This window comes from Mus caroli, unplaced genomic scaffold (assembly GCF_978045245.1).
Source record: "Mus caroli unplaced genomic scaffold, Mus_caroli_1 scaffold_2, whole genome shotgun sequence".
Lineage (NCBI taxonomy): Eukaryota > Metazoa > Chordata > Mammalia > Rodentia > Muridae > Mus > Mus caroli.
Window position 1 is genome coordinate 164,521,189 of NW_028227257.1, and position 21,726 is coordinate 164,542,914.

Genomic DNA, 21,726 nt, shown 5'->3' on the forward strand with positions numbered 1-21,726 from the left:
ACTTTTTTCTATTGTAATTAATATATTAATGACATTGTCAGCATAGTAAAGAACACCATGTATATGTACATATATGTTGTATGTATTTGGCATCTTGGCCAATCAGAGTCTCTTGTTCCCCAGAGGTATTTACTGCTTTTCTGACCGTGGAGAGAAGCCTCTTGAGTCCAAAGAGTTTCAGCTTCCCTGAACTTAGGATTTTTGTTTACATTCAGAATCTTTCAAAGAAACAATATTCCTGTTCAGAAGAAATGATTACACAATAGTGGTTTAAATCTTAGAAAAGAATTTCACCTTTCATTATATGTAACATCCTCTTTATTTCAAACACTAAGCAAACATTTGGAGAAAGCAAATCTTTCAAGACATTCATTATGTTAGTTTTTTCCATCATCCTCTCAATGACCTAAAACCTGACAAAGAAAGTAAATGCAAGGGAAGAGGGCCAATTTAGCTCACACCAGGATTAGGATGGAATAAAAGCAGGAATGGCATGCTAAGGAGCATTGACCTGGTGTGTGGCAGAGAAATGGGACTGGGATTAGTCATTAGCTTCTCTTTTTCCATTTTTGTTCAGTGTGGGAACCATCCCAAGGGATGGTGGTGTCATATTAAGAGTATGTCTTCCCTGTACAACTAAATACCAGCACAGGCTCACCCAAAAGTGTGCAAAACCAATGATTTAGTTACAGCTTTTTTAAAAGATGTGCTTACTTTTATTTTATGCATATGAGTGTTGAGCTGTGGGTGTATGTGTAGATCACTGTGTACAGTGCCCACTGAGGCCTGAGGACAGTGTTGGATCCTCTGGATCCATGGAGTGACAGATTGTTAGCAGCCATTATTGGTCTTGGAAACTGAACCTAGGTTCCCAGTGTTCATAACTGCTGAGCCATCTCTCCACACCTCTCAGTTTATCTGAATACATTTAAGTTAATGCTCAAAAGTTCCCATCACAAATACAGTACTTGCCATTTTGACAGCTAAAAACATTGTTTGACCAGAAACAAATTCTGCTCTTGACCTCCATAGAATTAATGCAGTCCCATAGTATCAAATGTACTAATTCCAATTTCATCACTCTTTAAGAAGAGTACAGTCTTTTCCAAGACTTAAGCAACCTTTTAATTATGAATCCTTAGGACATACGAAATAAATGGTGCATATTTCCAATTTCCAGTGTCACAGAGATTATGCTCCTATCCATAGGGAAGCAGAAGGTTATAACAAACTTCAGGTCAAAGCAAGACTGAAATGCAATAAAACAAATGTCAAATCCTGCAGTTCCATGTCTGGGATCTAGGCCTTTTCATGGTATCACCTGTGGGCCAACAGCCTAAGGCAGCCTTTTCCCTCCAGTCTGTTCTTCTCCATGCCTGCCACTTGGCCCACCATGGTTCTGGCATTTCCAACATTCTAGTGTCTTTACTACAATTTGGGTTTCATCATAACAGGTTCATACAGTTGCCTTTCAGTTTCTCCTTTGGGGAATCCAGCCCTGTTACACAAATGGCTTTCTGGAATCTTCAGACAAGCCTCTGTGACCAAACTTCAGCAGTGCCTATGCGTTCAAAAACAATACCATCCATGTGTACACTGAAGACATTGCCAGGTTCTGCTATAAGTTGACATGTAGTTTGACTGCTTCCTTCCACAGCTGCAGCTGCAATGTCTTCTTTGATGGTTTCAGTATGTGGGGGAAAATGTCCCCAGAGAATTTTTTTCCCATCAGAAGACCCTTTCTGCATCATGTTTCATGAAGTCTGTATCATTTCTAATGGAATTGATTTGCACTCTGGGACTCTGCATTGGTAGGGATCTTGCTCTCAAGATATCGTCTCCTATTGTTCTAGTGCAAACTTGCAAGCTTCTTTTTTTTTGTGGCACATATTTTTTTCTAAATACAATAGCCCCTGCCTTTGTACCTGTCCTCTCCTCAACTTCAAGATGGTATGACCTTTTTCTCATCAAATCACACACTTACATCTGCAAGCTTATTGAAGGTTACAGCACTTTCCTCAACAACTTGCCCATTTTATTATGTTTTCTCTGTTCCTCATTCTGTTCTCCTCAGACTGTCACCCAAAGCACCTCCTACTACCACCTTGGCCTTTCCTCTATCCATCAATGACAACAACTTACTCATCTTCTTAAAATCTGATATATTTTTCTGTATCTTGGAACTTGTTCATGTTTTTATTTCTCTTTCAATTCCTTAAGAATCTTTGCTTTTTAATCACTTATTCCTGGAGACTAAGCCTATCATCTCTCTGCCAGAAGGTTCAGTAATGAAAGAATTATGAATGTATGTATGTATGTATGTATGTCACCATTGTTTCCAAAGTACTAGCTGTTTTCATGTCCACACATTAGTTCCCCATCATATGATATTTGCTTTCTATGGCCTCAGCTCCTCCTCACAGTCAAGAGAAGTTGGAAAAGGCTCTACTGTGAAAGGAAGTATTTGAGAGAGAGGAAAAAAATCAAAACTTCTATTAGAATAGACTGTCATGCTTTGTATATTTATAGTTCAATTTTATTGCTATACATAATTCAAACATTAAGCTTTATTATATGTATATATTATAAAAACAAAGTACACACATAGTCATACACTTGCACATGCATGAAACATATGCACATGCACTCACAGATGGTTCAATGCCATCTGCAGTTTCCAGCATTCACTAGGGTTTTTGCAGTGTGCCCTTCAAAGACAAAGAGGATAATTCTGTAAGTTTATTTTCAGATTCATGTTTTATCTCTTCAATAATGCTGCTGCCAGACCTCAGGATAGTCTCACAGACAGGTACAAATGAACAAATTCATGATGGAATCTTTTTTGAGGTGTTAAAGGATGAGAAGTCACTGTTTGGGTTGGAGAGGAATGAAGCAATTAGGAGAGGATGAAGTAAAATATACTTAAAAAATAAAACAGAAAGAAATCTTCTTCACATAGCTCTTGACCCTTGTGTGCTTCTGTGGCTGCCCCTCGTGTGCCCTTGGGTATTTTCAGGTTTTACATTGGTAAAAAAGAGAAAGAAGTAGACATGGATCATTTGCTGAAGCTTATGTCTTAAATGAAAACATTTGAATTCTATTCTTTCCATGGTTTTCCCCTAATTACACTCACTAAAGATCCACAGCTTTCAGCTCCATGTTGGAATGGCTATGCTAGAAGAAATATACCAGTGCCAGGCTTACTGCCCAGTTCTTAAGGAAAAGCTCATCTTCTGCAGCTAAGGCCCACAGTCCTCACTAGCTAAGTGTCTGTAACTGCTTCAGAGGACTGTAGGGATGCAATGTAAGTTTATCAAAATTTCCTTAATGAACCAAGAGATATATGCAAGGATAATTATGTTTGCTTTTAAGTTTTAAAGCTTTTGAAAGGAGAATGTTAGATATCATGTAATTGTCTTTCTGTTTTAAAGACAACCGCTTAGTTCCATGTGACACCATATAATTTTCATTAGCACCACAGCCATACTTAACGATAAACTCATCTCTTATCTAGTGTAGACCATATGATTTCTATAGACTATATTTTATATAAGGAAGCTTATCTAGCCCATGGCAGATGTGTTCCCCATCCTTCCAATAATCTTGAGCAGTCACACATCAGCACACACTTTGTAAATGAGGAGATGTACTTCCTGAGTGAATAAGCAACTTGCTCAAGGTTGATCAACGAGAGCCAAGTTTTTAATCTCTCCACACACTTCAACATTCTATTTTGTGAAGTCAATATATTATAAAATTAACAAGGTTCCTAGAAATTTCAGGAAACTTGAACAGTTGGTGTGAAAAACATGTACTTTTTGTTCCCTGAATAGTCAAAATTTATGGTGGAGTTAAAAGCTGGTTCTTTAGGGTCTATCTTGAGTTATGCAATGCCTGAAGATACCTCTAGGTGGCATTGGCAGGCCAAATGCATAGCAGAGAAAAAAAATACACAAATGAAGATAAAACAACATAGAAAAAAAGGAAGAATTTTTGTTACAAATGATCAGAGACTCCCATTAGGTGAGCTTACTTTCATACTTAACCTATTTACAAATACATGTGTAAAGCCAAGTTTGCAGTAGCCAAATACATTTCCCCTTTTCTCAGAGAAGTTTTGAAAAAGAAAGCTTTCTTTTGTTAGTCCCAATGACATAATTCCAATACTACATGCCTGTGCTTAAAAGTGTTTTTCTTTTCTTTTTCTTTTTTTTCTATTTGTTTGTTTTAATTTAGCACCAAATATAAGCCTGTTTAACTCTAAAAGGGGTGTGATTAAGATATGAGTTTTCTTTCTTTTTAAAAACTTAAATGTATTTTCAAAACTCACAGCAGTCACGGTTTTTACAACTGAATCACAGGTTTGGTTTCTCAGTTTCTGTACCTCCTAAAGTGGTGAGCTGAGAGTTACTGAGCTTCAGGTGGGAGTGGCGCTTCTATGGACAGCTTAGCATGCTTGTCTTCTGACTATGAATGTCTGCATTCAGAGTTCTCAAGGTTGCCTAAGGACACTGATGCATAATTTATAAAAATTAAGCTTCCATGGTAGATGGCCACATGACAAAAGAGAAGTCTTATTCAATCACCTACTTTTCTCCCCTTAATTCAATCTCTGGGAGGCCATCTTGAATTCCTTTAAGTACATCTTATCAAGATTACAATGATTTTGAAACCTAAGGGGGTTAATGTTTCACTCAGCTTGTTCATTTATTCTGCATTATGCTCTTCTTTATCGGTTATATCTTCATATATACACATACAAGCACAAACCCATACACTCACACACACAAACACACACACACACTAAGATATCTACAAAGTATATGTCTCTTCTAGACACCTTAGGATAAAAGACCAGAGTAATTTAAACCATGTAAACTGAGACACACCTATAAACCCAAGTTCTTGGGAGTCTAAGGCAGGGAGATCCGAAGTGTTAAGCTGGCCTGGAATACAGAGTAAAGGCCCATCACAAAAAGCAAACAAATGTAAAGGAAACACTGAGGAAGTCATTCTTAAGTGGCCACACACTCAGAAAGGGTGACCAGGACAAGGCATGTTTGTGTTTGCTGTGCCACCTAGCACAGTGGCTGCTACTCTATCATCAGACTTCAGCAAATATGGTTGATCACAGTCTACAAATGGGGGATCATGACATTAGCATCAGTGACGAGAGAAATAAAATAAGTATGGGAATGAGTGAAGAAAGAAAGGAGAAAACTAGGAAAGGAATAATAGAGTCAAAGGATGAGCAGTTGAAGAACTCTAACAATTATGAAGCATAAAATTCTAATCTGCAGCACTATTTTAACTTAGTGACAGCATGGATCAGGCTGGAGACATGGCTCAGCTGTTAAAGGCTGGGCTCACAACCATAAATAGAACTAGCAGAGTTGAGATATCTGAGTTTTTCCTGTATTGATACTTTTAGTGTTTTCTCAACAATATAGTAAATAAATATACATTATGTACCTCTACCATACTCATGAAGAATCAAAGTCAAAAGGAATTTGAAAAATGCAGCTATACATGCTACATTATAAGTTCTGATTATTTATTAAGTACATATGCAGACTCTTGAGGTTGAATCATATTTAAAAACTATTGTGGCAAGTATCTTGCAGAATAAAAGGAAGAGAAATGATCAAAGTGAACTGAAATAGGATCATAATGTTGCTAAATTTTGCAATTCATTTTATGATATTAGTCTTGGTTCTTATAAATAAGCTGCTTATTGAACGCTTCCCGATGTCAGTAGATACTCCCTCTTAAAGATAAACTAAGGCCTCCAAATGCTTCTTCTAGAAAACTCAGACATGCCTTATCTCTAGTGTTCTTTGGAGGCATTCCGGTTTTCTGCTTTGGTTTCCTAATGGCGCTTTTCCCTTAGGCTGTTATCCTCTAACAAAGGCACACTAATTAGCATATTTGAAGTAAGCTGCTCACTCTCCCTAGGCTTGCCCAAGTGAATGAAAAGTATTTTCCCCAACGTTTGGACCATGACAGCAGCCATCCTTGGGAGCTCGCTTCATAAGGTGGTAGTTTTCTTGCTTAATCCCATGTTCTCTTTATATGCATGCATATGTATGGCTATATATGTTTGTATTTTGCTTCCTTTTTTCTTTCCTTCCTTTCTTGTCTTTCTTCCTCTCTCCTTCCTCCTTCCTTCCTTACCTCCTTTCTTCTTTTACTCCTTTCTTTCCTGGTTCTTTTGTCACTTTTGATTTGGATTTCTTTGGGGATTAAATAGTAACAAAGCATACATGAGAATGGAAAAAATTATTCTGTTATATGAACAAGCAACAGCCTTTCTCCTTCAGTATAACAGTTAATCAAGGAATGTCCTGGGGTGATACATGTGCACAGTGACAACTAACATCTGATTTATTAATCTTTTCTATTAGTTACAAGAGTTTAGGATCAAGTACACATTGCTCTGTTCAATTTTTCATTCCTATTTCTGAATTATCAACTCAAGGTATTACAGCACATGATATTTATTTGTTACAGACACCCCTCAGCCCACTTCTTATATATTGTAGGTGTAACAGCAAAGGATTTAGTGATTTTAACTAGTTAGCTAACTTCAGACCTATAATTGCAAAATAAAAATTATTTAATATAATTACCAAATAACCAGATTTAACATTCAAAGACAATCCTTGTCTGCTAAACATTCAGAATCAATTTTGAGTCACATAGGAAATAGAACATGTCTCAGTCCTGTATTAGTCAGGGTCCTTTAAAGAAACAAGAACTGTAGAGTCTGTGTGTGTGTGTTTGTGTGTGTGTTGAAGAGATTTATTAGAATGGCATACAGGCTGTGGTCCAACTAGGTCAACAATGCCTGCCTTGCCATGGTAAGTCCAAGAATCCAGTAGTTGTTCAGTCCATGAGGCTGGATGTCTCAGCTGTTTTTTTGGTACATACCAGTAAATATGGAAGAAGTAGGCTGTAATACCAGTGAAGGAATAGTTTTGACCACAAGTGTAGTCAAAAATGCAGAGAGAGAGAGAGAGAGAGAGAGAGAGAGAGAGAGAGAGAGAGAGAGAGAGAGAGAGAGAGAACGAGAGAACTTCCTTCTTCCATGTCTTTTACATAGGCTGCCAACAGAAATTGCTACCCAGATTCAAGGTGGATCCTCCTATTTCCAAAGATATGGATTAAATGTGAGTCTTCACACTTCAAGTGATTAAATTAAGACAAAATCTCTCACAGTTTTACACAGATGTTTGGGTTTTAGTTCATTCCAGACAGTCCAGTGGCCAACCAAGAGTAGCTACCTTAGGACCTCACAGTTCCTTTTCCTTGTTCAATTAACAGTACTGAGCATCACCAGGAGTTAGACATGTCGTATTCTAGATCACAACCCTCAATCTCCTTAGGTGGATGTGAACGTTGGCACAATGATCTTCAAGAAGAAAAACTATATAGCTTTGTGGCTGGAATAGAGGAAACAGAAGGTGGGGTAGTATGAATTTTGTAGATGTTCATGCCAACCACTGTGAACAGGCATGTTGTTGTCTGCAGAACCTTAATATAGAAAACAATTAAAAGGAAACAATGGGGGATTGCAGGGGGAATCAATGGAAACATTCAAATCAAGTCAAGCCATTTGAATGTTACAGGGGCATAAAACTGAAAGAGAAGAGAACACAAGGCCATTGAAAGAGGGTATCTATCTAATGGATGTTGTGGTGGTACTTGTTCAGCAACAAAGAAGAGACAAAAGTGAGTTCAAGATGAACAAACTGCACGTGAAGGGGACAGAAGACTTATTCAGGAATATTATGTGAGTCACTATGTGACCATAGATTGTTTCTTATGAGAAAAAGAATTAAGTCAATGAGATCACAGATCCTGTACTGATTTTCTTTCTTGATAGCAAATTTTCCTATTAATGTTAATCCATGCAGCCAAAATCTGTCTTTCTCCACTTCTCCTTATATTTCTGAGTGTAACTGGAGAAGGGATTGTGGACAATGAGATGTAGTTATAACACTATGTAAGATTTTGAAGGTATATTGTATGCTTTTTTTGGTCTTTATAGCTGAGCAAATATTTATCTTTCTTTTCTCAGATACATACTTACAAAAATGTAGATTCATGTTTACCTAAAGGAATGACAAAAGATGGTTAAACAGCACTCTCATATAATTACAAATTAGATAAAACCAACATGTACATGAACAGGTAAACTGACAATCATATTTTTCATATTGTATACTGAGTACTTTATAATAATGAAATATAGTGCCCATATTTTTTAGAATAAAGCCTTAAAAAATTGTAAGAAGCAAGGGACCATAGCAAGAAACAGCAGTGAATGGTCTGGGTTGATGTGAGGGTTGTTATATGTCCATTTTTGTATTAATTTCTAGGAAAATTGTATTCAGCTTATTACTTTCCCAACAATAATTAATTTGGTCATGATAGTAAAATTTGCTACAGTTCATTTTGTAGTATTAACCAAGATATGTTATGATGGTCCTTGTATATCAGAAAGGCATAAATAAAGTTAACTCTGAAAGTTTTAGGAGGTGCCATGGGAGAAAAATAGGAGAGCTTTAAAATACTCCTTAAAAAAACAAGGCTTCTGAATGCACAGTAATATTTTCTAAGGAAGTAATAGAATCCTTGGCTACTGTTACAACATAGCAAATGAGAACAAAACCATTTCCAGTGTCTTAAAATAAAAAAATAAATTGAAAAGATAAATACTTTTCTAAGAACCAGTAAGCCATAAAATTTCAGAATATTCCAAATTTCTGAATTTGGTTAAGTGTTGTTAAAACATTTATACTTGTTAGAGTCTCCAGCTCTAAAGTACATGACAGGGACTTACTGTACTAGGTTTACTGGGGTTCTCTGCTGTGGCACAGTCCTCCATGGAACCTCACATCACCAGGGCTCACATCACATAGCCAGGAAATATTATAGGTAGAAAGAAAAAGGGTTCCCAATATTCTTTTTGTTTGTTTGTTTGTTTTGTTTTTCAAGACAGGGTTTCTCTGTATAGCCCTGGCTGTCCTGGAGCTCACTTTGTAGACCAGGCTGGCCTTGAACTCAGAAATCCGCCTGCCTCTGCCTCCCAAGTGCTGGGATTAATGGCACACACCACCACCGCCTGACTCCCAATATTCTTTTGTCTTTTTCTTTTTTTTTAATATTTTTATTACATATTTTCCTCTATTACATTTCCAATGCTATCCCAAAAGTCCCCCATAGCGCCCCCCACTTCCCTACCCACCCATTCCCATTCTTTAGGCCCTGGCATTCCCCTATATTGGGGCATATAAAGTTTGCAAGTCCAATGGGCCTCTCTTTCCATTGATGGCCGACTAGGTCATCTTTCGATACATATGCAGCTAGAGACAAGAGCTCCGGGGTTCTGGTTAGTACATCATGTTGTTCCAACAATAGGGTTGCAGATCCCTTTAGCTCCTTGGGTACTTTCTCTAGCTTCTCCATTGGGAGCCCTGTGATACATCCAATAGCTGACTGTGAGCATCCACTCCTGTGTTTGCTAGGCCCCAGCATCGTCTCACAAGAGACAGCTATATTTGGGTCCTTTCAGCAAAATCTTGCTAGTGTATGCAATGGTGTCAGCGTTTAGAAGCTGATTATGGGATGGATCCCTGGATACGGCAGTCTCTAAATGGTCCATCCTTTCATCACAGCTACGAACTTTGTCTCTGTAACTCCTTCCCTGGGTGTTTTGTTCCCAATTCTAAGAAGGTGCACAGTGTCCACACTTTGGTCTTCATTCTTCTTGAGTTTCATGCGTTTAGCAAATTGTATCTTATATCTTGGGTATCCTAAGTTTTGGGCTAATATCCACTTATCAGTGAATACATATTGTGTGAGTTCTTTTGTGATTGTGTTACTTCACTCAAGATGATGCCCTCCAGGTCCATCCATTTGGCTAGGAATTTCATAAATTCATTCTTTTTAATAGCTGAGTAGTACTCCATTGTGTAAATGTACCATAATTTCTGTATCCATTCCTCTGTTGAGGGACATCTGGGTTCTTTCCAGCTTCTGGCTATTATAAATAGGGCTGCTATGAACATAGTGGAGCATGTGTCCTTTTTACCGGTTGGGACATCTTCTGGATATATGCCCAGGAGAGGTATTGCTGGATCCTCCGGTAGTACTATGTCCAATTTTCTGAGGAACCGCCAGACTGATTTCCAGAGTGGTTGTACAAGCTTGCAATCCCACCAACAATGGAGGAGTGTTCCTCTTTCTCCACATCCTCGCCAGCATCTGCTGTCACCTGAATTTTTGATCTTAGCCATTCTGACTGGTGTGAGGTGGAATCTCAGGGTTGTTTTGATTTGCATTTCCCTGATGATTAAGGATGTTGAACATTTTTCAGGTGCTTCTCTGCCATTCGGTATTCCTCAGGTGAGAATTCTTTGTTCAGTTCTGAGCCCCATTTTTTAATGGGGTTATTTGACTTTCTGGAGTCCACCTTCTTGAGTTCTTTATATATATTGGATAGTAGTCCCTTATCTGATTTAGGATAGGTGAAGATCCTTTCCCAATCTGTTGGTGTTTTTTTTGTCTTATTGATGGTGTCTTTTGCCTTGCAGAAGCTTTGCAGTTTCATGAGGTCCCACTTGTCAATTCTCCATCTTACAGCACAAGCCATTACTGTTCTATTCAAGAATTTTCCCCCTGTGCCCATATCTTCAAGGCTTTTCCCCACTTTCTCCTCTATAAGTTTCAGTGTCTCTGGTTTTATATGAAGTTCCTTGATCCACTTAGACTTGACCTTAGTACAAGGAGATAGGAATGGATCGATTCGCATTCTTCTACATGTTAACCAGTTGTGCCAGCACCATTTGTTGAAAATGCTGTCTTTCTTCCACTGGATGTTATTAGCTCCCTTGTCGAAGATCAAGTGACCGTAGGTGTGTGGGTTCATTTCTGGGTCTTCAATTCTATTCCATTGGTCTATTTGTCTGTCACTATACCAGTACCATGCAGTTTTTATCACAATTGCTCTGTAGTAGAGCTTTAGGTCCGGCATGGTGATTCCACCAGAGGTTCTTTTATCCTTGAGAAGAGTTTTTGCTATCCTAGGTTTTTTGTTATTCCAGATGAATTTGCAGATTGCACTTTCTAATTCGTTGAAGAATTGATTTGGAATTTTGATGGGGATTGCATTGAATCTGTAGATTGCTTTTGGCAAGATAGCCATTTTTACAATGTTGATCCTGCCAATCCATGAGCATGGGAGATCTTTCCATCTTCTGAGATCTTCTATAATTTCTTTCTTCAGAGACTTGAAGTTTTTATTATACAGATCTTTTACTTCCTTAGTTAGAGTCACGCCAAGATATTTAATATTATTTGTGACTATTGAGAAGGGTGTTGTTTCCATAATTTCTTTCTCAGCCTGTTTATTCTTTGTGTAGAGAAAGGCCATTGATTTGTTTGAGTTAATTTTATATCCAGCTACTTCACCGAAGCTGTTTATCAGGCTTAGGAGTTCTCTGGTGGAATTTTTAGGGTCACTTATATATACTATCATATCATCTGCAAAGAGTGATATTTTGACTTCATCTTTTCCAATTTGTATCCCTTTGATCTCCTTTTGTTGTCGAATTGCTCTGGCTAGGACTTCAAGTACAATGTTGAATAGGTATGGAGAAAGTGGACAGCCTTGTCTAGTCCCTGATTTTAGAGGGATTGCTTCAAGCTTCTCACCATTTACTTTGATGTTGGCTACTGGTTTGCTGTAGATTGCTTTTATCATGTTTAGGTATGGGCCTTGAATTCCTGATCTTTCCAAGACTTTTATCATGAATGGGTGTTGGATCTTGTCAAATGCTTTTTCCGCATCTAAGGAGATGACCATGTGGTTTTTGTCTTTGAGTTTGTTTATATACTGGATTACGTTGATGGATTTCCGTATATTGAACCATCCCTGCATCCCTGGGATGAAACCTACTTGGTCAGGATGGATGATTGTTTTGATGTGTTCTTGGATTCGGTTAGCAAGAACTTTATTGAGGATTTTTACATCAATATTCATAAGGGATATTGGTCTGCAGTTTTCTATCTTTGTTGTGTCTTTTTGTGGTTTAGGTATCAGAGTAATTGTGGCTTCATAGAATGAGTTGGGTAGAGTACCTTCTGTTTCTATTTTGTGGAATAGTTTGTGAAGAACTGGGATTAGATCTTCTTTGAAGGTCTGATAGAACTCTGCACTAAACCCATCTGGTCCTGGGCTTTTTTTAGTTGGGAGACTATTAATGACTGCTTCTATTTCTTTGGGGGATATAGGGCTGTTTAGATCATTAACCTGATCTTGATTCAACTTTGGTACCTGGTATCTGTCTAGGAACTTCTCCATTTCATCCAGGTTCTCCAGTTTTGTTGAGTATAGCCTTTGGTAGAAGGATCTGATGGTGTTTTGGATGTCTTCAGGATCTGTTGTTATGTCTCCTTTTTCATTTCTCATTTTGTTAATTAGGATGCTTTCCCTGTGCCCTCTAGTGAGTCTGGCTAAGGGTTTATCTATGTTGTTGATTTTCTCAATGAACCAGCTCCTTGATTGGTTGATTCTTTGAATAGTTTTTCTTGTTTCCACTTGGTTGATTTCGCCCCTGAGTTTGATAATTTCCTGCCATCTACTCCTCTTGGGTGAATTTGCTTCCTTTTGTTCCAGTGCTTTTAGGTATGTTGTTAAGCTGCTAATGTGTGCTCTCTCTAGTTTCCTTTTGGAGGCACTCAGAGCTATGAGTTTTCCTGTTAGAGATGCTTTCATTGCGTCCCATAAGTTTGGGTATGTTGTGGCTTCATTTTCATTGAACTCTAAAAAGTCCTTAATTTCTTTCTTTATTCCTTCCTTGACCAAGGTATCATTGAGAAGAGTGTTGTTCAGTTTCCACGTGAAGGTTGGCTTTCTATTATTAATTTTGTTATTGAAGATCAGCCTTAGTCTATGGTGATCTGATAGGATGCATGGGACAATTTCAATATTTTTGTATCTGTTGAGGCCTGTTTTGTGACCAATTATGTGGTCAATTTTGGAGAAGGTACCATGAGGTGCTGAGAAGAAGGTATATCCTTTTGTTTTAGGATAGAATGTTCTGTAGATATCTGCCAGATCCATTTGATTCATAATTTCTCTTAGTTTCACTGTGTCCCTGTTTAGTTTCTGTTTCCATGATCTGTCCATTGGTGAAAGTGGTGTGTTGAAGTCTCCCACTATTATTGTATGAGGTGCAATGTGTGCTTTGAGATTTACTAAAGTCTCTTTAATGAATGTGGCTGCCTTTGTATTTGGAGCATAGATATTCAGGATTGATAGTTCCTCTTGGAGTTTTTTACCTTTGATGAGTATGAAGTGTCCCTCCCTGTCTTTTTTAATGACTTTGGGTTGGAAGTCAATCTTATCAGATATTAGAATGGCTACTCCAGCTTGTTTCTTCATACCATTTTCTTGGAAAATTGTTTTCCAGCCTTTCATTCTGAGGTAGTGTCTATCTTTTTCTCTGAGATGAGTTTCCTGTAAGCAGCAAAATGTTGGGTCTTGTTTGTGTAGCCAGTTTGTTAGTCTATGTCTTTTTATCGGGGAGTTGAGACCATTGATATTAAGAGATATTAAGGAAAAGTAATTGTTGTTTCCTGTTATTTTTGTTGTTAAAGTTTGCATTCTGTTCTTGTGGCTGTCTTCTTTTAGGTTTGTTGAGGGATTACCTTCTTCTTGTTTCTAGGGCGTGGTTCCTGTTCTTGTATTGTTTTTTTTTCTGTTATTATCCTTTGAAGGGCTGGATTCGTGGAGAGATAATGTGTGAATTTGGTTTTGTCGTGGAATACTTTGGTTTCTCCATCTATGTTAATTGAGAGTTTGGCTGGGTATAGTAGCCTGGGCTGGAATTTGTGTTCTTTTAGTGTCTGTATAACATCTGTCCAGGATCTTCTGGCTTTCATAGTCTCTGGTGAAAAATCTGGTGTAATTCTGATAGGCTTGCCTTAATATGTTACTTGGCCTTTTTCTCTTACTGCTTTTAGTATTCTATCTTTATTTAGAGCATTTGTTGTTCTGATTATTATGTGTCGGGAGGTATTTCTTTTCTGGTCTAGTCTATTTGGAGTTCTGTAGGCTTCTTGTATGTTCATGGGCATCTCTTTCTTTAGATTTGGGAAGTTTTCTTCTATAATTTTGTTGAAGATGTTTGCTGGTCCTTTGAGTTGAAAATCTTCATTCTCATCCACTCTTATTATCCGTAGGTTTGGTCTTCTCATTGTGTCCTGTATTTCTTGGATGTTTTGAGTTAGGATCTTTTTGCATTTTACATTTTCCTTGATTGTTGTGCCGATGTTCTCTATGGAATCTTCTGCACCTGAGATTCTCTCTTCCATCTCTTGTATTCTGTTGCTGATGCTCGTATCTATGGTTCCAGATTTCTTTCCTAGGGTTTCTATCTCCAGTGTTGCCTCATATTGGGTTTTCTTTATTGTGTCTACTTCCCTTTTTAGGTCTAGTATGGTTTTGTTCATTTCCATCATCTGTTTGGATGTGTTTTCCTGTTTTTCTGTAAGGACTTCTACCTGTTTGATTATGTTATCATGTTTTTCTTTAAGGATTTGTAACTCTTTAGCAGTGTTCTCCTGCAATTCTTTAAGGGATTTTTTGCTTCCTCTTTATTGTCTTCTACCTGTTTACCAGTGTTCCTTTGTACTTCTTTAAGTGTGTTATTAAAGTCCTTCTTGAAGTCCTCTACCATCATCAGGAGATATGCTTTTAGATCTGTGTCTAGCTTTTCTGGTGTGTTGGGGTGCCCTGGACTGGGCGAAGTGGGAGTGCTGGGTTCTGATGATGGTGAGTGGTCTTGGTTTCTGTTAGTAAGATTATTACGTTTACCTTTCGCCATCTGGTAATCTCTGGGGTTAGTTGTTGTTGTTGTCACTGTTTAAAGGTTGGAGCAGAAGCTGTGTTCCACTCACCAGCAGTCTCAAAATCCTGTGGCGGTGGTCGTGGGTAGCTGGCAGTACCCCGGTGCTGGTCCAGCCGGAAGAGGCCTGTGGTCCTACTCAGGCCGGTTTTCTGCTTCCCTAACTAATGCAGTCTCAGGTCCTGTGTGCAATTGGATTGGAGCAGAAGCTGTGTTCCACTCTCCAGAAGTCTTAAGATCCTGTGGCGGGTGTTGTGGGTAGCTGGCGAGTGTCAGCCGACCCTGCGCCCTAGCTACCCCGGTGCTTTTCTGACCGGAAGAGGCTTGTGGCCCTATGTAGGCCTGATTTCTCCCTCCCCAACCAGAGCAGTCTCAGGTCCCACGTGATTGGACTGGAGCAGAAGCTGTGTTCCACTCACCAGCAGTCTCAAAATCCCGTGGCGGGGATCGTGGGTAGCTGGCGGGTGTCAGCCGACCCTGCGCTCTAGCTAACCCGGTGCTGATCTGGCCGGATGAGGCCTGTGGCCCTACTCAGTCCGGTTTCCGCTTCCCTAACTAATGCAGTCTCAGGTCCCGCGCGCAATTGGATTGGAGCAGAAGCTGTGTTCCACTCACCAGAAGTCTTAAGATCCTGTGGCGGGTGTTGTGGGTAGCTGGCGAGTGTCAGCCGACCCTGCGCCCTCGCTACCCTGGTGCTTTTCTGACTGGAAGAGGCTTGTGGCCCTATGTAGGCCGGATTTCTCCCTCCCCAACCAGAGCAGTCTCAGGTCCCGCGTGATTGGACTGGAGCAGAAGCTGTGTTCCACTCACCAGCAGTCTCAAAATCCTGTGGCAGGGGTCGTGGGTAGCTGGAGGGTGTCAGCCGACCCTGCGCTCTAGCTACCCTGGTGCTGATCCGGCCGGATGAGGCCTGTTGCCCTACTCAGTCCGGTTTCTGCTTCCCTAACTAATGCAGTCTCAGGTCCCGCGCGCAATTGGGCTTTTGTCTTTTTCATAAAAGGAGAAGGTGGGTTTAAAGAGGAAAGGGGACAAAAACCATCAAAAGTCCACTTTGACATTGTCTTTTTCAACAATGAAATGCCTGGTTGTCTATGTAAGAAAGGAATGGGTTGTCTTCTCTATGATATAATGCCAAGGAAAAAAGGAATATATCTAAGGTTTGAATTAGATTCTGATGTTAGCACACTGTAAACAGTTACTCATCTCCCAGTGGCTATCAGACACAATTATACTTAACCATGGAGGTCCCTAATGTTCTCTTGCTATACACTACTTCTTTTAGCTCCAGGTAGATCTGTTTTCATGAGGATGCTCCCATGTAGAGGGCCAGTGATTTAGTTATTGGTTCAACACAACCTATTAAACCTATTGAGGAATAAACAACAGAATATGCCATTTTTATTTTTATTACTGAATGTGCACTGTGGGAGGCTTCAAGTCATCCTAGTTTATATAACTTCTAGAAGAAGACTAAATCTGAATCCTGCCTCCATCACTATGGTCAAGGGGAAATTGTGCAATTCTTGTTGCTTCAAATTCATTAATAGTAACAAAGGAATAGTGATATACTTCAGAACTACAGAGATTATTGACTTAATGCACATAACAAGTGCTTGATGTTGATCACTCAATAAGCATCTTAGCTACAACCATGGGCATATCCCTTCTTCTATGTAACTAAGAGTAGAAAATCTCAAAGACTTATACACTTAACTTTAAGAAAAACAAATGGATAGGCCATAGCTGAATCCAAGGAACTAAAATTTACCTTGGGAGTGCTAATTCTGGTTGAGCATGAAGGACAGAATTATCATCACTGACCATTCCAGGATGGCATTATTCATTCTGGATGAATGAAAAAAAAAAGATAGTAGACATTCTGCCAGGCATTTGAAGGGACATGACTATACTGGGAGACTCTGAACCCAGATGATTCAAGATTCTGGGAATGAGGCTTTGAGGCCTGGTGATGTGAGGTTCCAAGGAGGACTATGCCACAGCAGAGAACCCCAGTAAACCTGGCACAGTAAGTCCCTGTCATGTACTTTAGAGCTGGAGACTCTAACAAGTATAAATGCTTTAACAACACTTAACCAAACTAAGACAATCCTCTCCCCATCCTCCTAGGTAACAGCAGGTCCATCAGGCTCTCCATTAGAAGTCTTAGAATTTGAGGTCCAATCTCATTATCTTTTCAGCTCTGGCTTCCACAGTTCAACTTCTACTGAGACTTAAGGTTAAGGTGGTAGGCAAAGTTCCCCACCAAGGTAGAAACTAACAGTATATAGGCTTAATGAACTTTGGTTTTCACTGAAGTTTATGACAAACTGTAGAAACTTGGGCAATTTATTTTTAAGTACATAGGGCACAGAATTCTCCTTGAGTCTACAGTTCTGAAATACTTAGGATCAGCCAGAGGGTGAAAGGCAAGTGAGAGGTAGAGGGCCTGGCTATAGCCCAGCTCTTCCAGTGAGTTTCATTTTTTGGTTTTAAATGTCAGCATGTTACATTTCTAAAAGAAAATATTTCATTCTTTAAAAATGCATATTCATATAAATGAGCCTATTGTACAGCTGAGAACTCTTCTTTGGCAGGACCCCCTGCCTCTTCCACTAACCATATTTTCCCATGCTTCCATATTCCTTGGTATGTGGTTGATGTGGTGTCACAGCTGTGTATTGTCATTAGAGAGGGCTGCTGTAAGAAAAACCCATGGATCCAGTGGCTTCCATGGCAAATATTTTTTTCTAAGTCCTTATAGTTGGCTGCGCCTTTTCTCTTCTGTACTCTTGGTATGTAGAAAGGGAGAAGAGAGAGAAGGGAGGGTTAGGAAGAAGAGCGGGGAGACTGAAGGTTGAAAAGCAAGGGAAGAAGGAGAGGAGAGAAGAGATGAGGAGGAGAGGAAGAAGAAGAGGGAGAAATGGAGAGGGGGAGGGGGAGAGGGGGAGATGAAGAGAGAGAGGGGGAGGGAGAGAGAATTAACAGAAGCTCCTCTTTGTTCATGTCCTTTAAGACACTACCATCTTATCATGTAATCCTACCTTCATGACTTCATCAGTTTTATCTAAATCTAATGATCCCTAAGACAAAAGATGTGTGTGTGTGTGTGTGTATGTATTTTATACATTCAACTAAGTTTATCTAAGAATATACCAATTCTTATTTTCTTATTAGGATAGAGATAGGAGTAGGATAGAGATAGGACAGAGTGATAGGCTACAATGTATTTTCTTCCTAAATTATGAATCTGGATATAGCCTTCCCTCCTCTCTTCTGGCTTGCTAGTGGGGGTATTGGTATGATAATATTAAGCACAGGGATAGAGTGTTACTAAATGTCCTTAGCAAAGCTAATTCTTAGAGGACACATACACATACTGGTGCAAACAACTCACTATTGAAAATCACTGAGCTAGTATTTTAAAAAATACATAGGGGGATGTATGTTGGCATAAAGTCTACAAGAAAGAACCCATAAGATCATACATAGGCATTGTGCTGGTCCGTTTTATATCAAGTTGAACCAAGCTAACATCAGAGAGGAGTGAACAGCAATTAAGGAAATGCCTCCATAAGATCAGGCTGTATGCAAGCTTGCAGGACATTTTCCTAATTATTGATTGATGAGTAAGAGCCCAGCTCACTATGGGTGATCCCATATATTATGCAGATGTCTTCAACACAGGATTTGAGGATCTGAAAGAATGGGGCAGACTACAGTCTAATGCTGAAGACCACTTCAGTTTCAGTATAGTTTTATATATGAATGCACCAATGAAAGCAATGATCCATGGAAAGTTGTTTGAGTTCAGAAATATTCAATCTTAAAAGCATGTAAATAAATGCCAGTAAACACATACCAAGTATTAACAGAATCACTCTTTTCCAGAATGTTCTAAGGGCAAACCAATTTAAATACAATTGCCTGGCACATAGTATAGATTATACCTAGGAAAGCATTAAAGCAAGGCAGGAGGTCATGTCCAGATTCAGAGAACACTGAAGACAGCATTCAGCATATCCTTTCACCAGATTGAGTTCTATAACTATGTTCTTATATCCAACAAGAATAAATGTGTCACTGGCCCAGAGCTGATCCTCTGCAACAGGGCTCCATACCCAAATACTGCTGCAGCAAGAGCAAGCCTCTCAGAAGTGCAGACAAGCCTGTAAGTACAGGTAAGACCACCATTTCTGCTCAGAGGGATCTACCCAGAACCCTCAGGACACAAGAACCAAGGAGCAGCCTGGGACAGGAGACTTCTGGTTTCCATCTGAGTCTGGAGCTGATCCTGTGCCACAGAACTACATATACAAATACCACTTGGAGAGAGCTGGTCTCCCAAAAGAGCCAACATACCTGCAGGCACAGGTAAAATCACCACTTCTGCTCGAATTTCTGGCCCAAGAGGAACTCTCCCAGAGCCCTTAGGACATAGGAATCAAGGAACAGCTAGGGACAGGATTCTTCTGTTTTCTGTCTGAACCCTAAAGCAGACCATGTACCACAGCTCTTCATAACCAAATTCCACCCAGAGAGAACTGGTCTCCCAGGAGTATAGACACACAGGATTGCAGGAGGGACAAACCATAGTCAGAGCCAGCAAGACCAGCTGACACCAGAGATTACTAGATGGCAAAAGGCAAGAGCAAGAAAATAAGCAACAGAAACAAAGGCTATTTGGCATTGTCAGAACCCAGTGCTTCCACCGCAGGAGCCCTGGTCAAGACATCAAAAGAGCAAGACTCTGATTAAAATCACATATCATGATGTCAAAGAAAATGTAAAATGCAAGAAGCTCCTAACCCAAAACATCCAGGAAATCTAGGATACAATGAGAAGATCAAATCTAAGGATAATAGGTACAGAAGAAATTGAAGTTTCCTAACTTAAAGGGCCAGTAAACATCTTTAACAAAATTATGGAAGAAAACTTCCCAAAGGTAAAGAAAGAGATGCACATAAATATACAAGAGGCATACAGAATTCCAAATAGACTGGACAAGAAAAGAAATTCCTCCTGACACATAATAGTCAAAACACCAAATACACAAAACAAAGAAAGATTCTTCAAAGCAGTAGGGAAACAGGTCAAGTAACATATAAAGGCAGACGTAATAGAATTACACCAGACTTCTCACCAGAGACTATGAAAGCTAGAAGATCCTGGACAGATGTTATACAGACCTTAAGAGAACACAAATGCCAGCCCAGGCTACTATACCCAGCAAACACCTCAATTACCATAGATGGAGAAACCAAAGTATTCCATGATAAAACAAAATTCACACAATATCTTTCCATGAACCCAACCCTTCAAAGGATAATAAAGGGAAAACTCCAACACAAGGAGGTAAACTACACCCTAGAAAAAGCAAGAAAGTAATACTTCAACAAACCTAAAAGAAGATAGCCTCAAGAACAGAATCCCAACTCTAACAACAAAAATAAGAGGAAGGAACAATTACTATTACTTCATATCTCTTAATATCAATGGACTCAATTCCCCAATAAAAAGACATAGACTAACAGACTGGCTACACAAACAGCACCAAACATTTGCATACCCCCTCAGAGTAAAAGGCTGGAAAACAATCTTCCAAGCAAAGGATCCCCCCCCCCCAAAAAAAAGCTGGAGTAGCCATTCTAATATCGAATAAAATCGACTTTCAACCCAAAGATATCAAAAAAGACCAGGAGGGCACTTCATACTCATCAAAAGTAAAATCTACCAAAATGAATTCTTAGTTCTGAACATCTATGCTCCAAATGCAAGGGCATCCAAATTCATTAAATAAACTTTAATAAAGCTCAAAGCACACATTGCACAACACACAATAATACTGGGAGACTTTAACACCCCACTCTCATCATCAGATAGATTCTAGAAACAGAAACTAAACAGGGACACAGTGAAACTAACAGAAGTTATGAACTAAATGGATTTAACAGATATCTATAAAACATTTATCCTTAAACAAAAGGATATACCTTCTTCTCAGCACCTCATGATACCTTCTCCAAAATTGACCATATAATTGGTCACAAAACAGGCCTCAACAGATACAAAAATATTGAAATAATTCCATTCATCTTATCAGACCACCATGGACTAAGGCTGATCGTAATAACAACATAAATAATAGAAAGCCCACATACACATGGAAGCTGAACACTTCTCCATTCTGGTGAGATTGTAAGCTTGTACAACCACTCTGGAAATAAGTCTGATGGTTCCTCAGAAAATTGGACATAGTACTAGCAGAAGATCCAGCAATACCACTCCTGGGATTATACCCAGAAGATGTTCCAACTTGTAATAAGGACACATTCTCCACTATGTTCATAGCAGCCTTACTTATAATAGGAAGAAGCAGGAAAGAACCTAGATGTCCCTCAACAGAGGAATGGATACAGAAAATGTGGTACATTTACACAATGGAGTAGGACTCAGCTATTAAAAACAACTTCATGAAATTCGTAGGCAAATGGATAGAATTTGAAAATATCATCCTGAGTGAGGTAACTCAGTTACCAAAGAACAAACAAGGTATGTACTCACTGATAAGTGGATATTAGCCCAAAAGTCCAGAATACCTAAGATTTAATTCACAGACCATATGAAGCCTAAGAAGAAGGAAGACCAAAATGTGGATGTTTCAGTGCTTTTTAGAAAGGCGAACACAGTACTCACAGGAGAAAATATGGAGACAAAGTGTGGAGCAGAGACTGAAGGAAAGGCAATCCAGAGACTGCCCCACCTGGGGATCCATAGCATATACAGCCACCAAACCCAGATGTTATGGTGGATG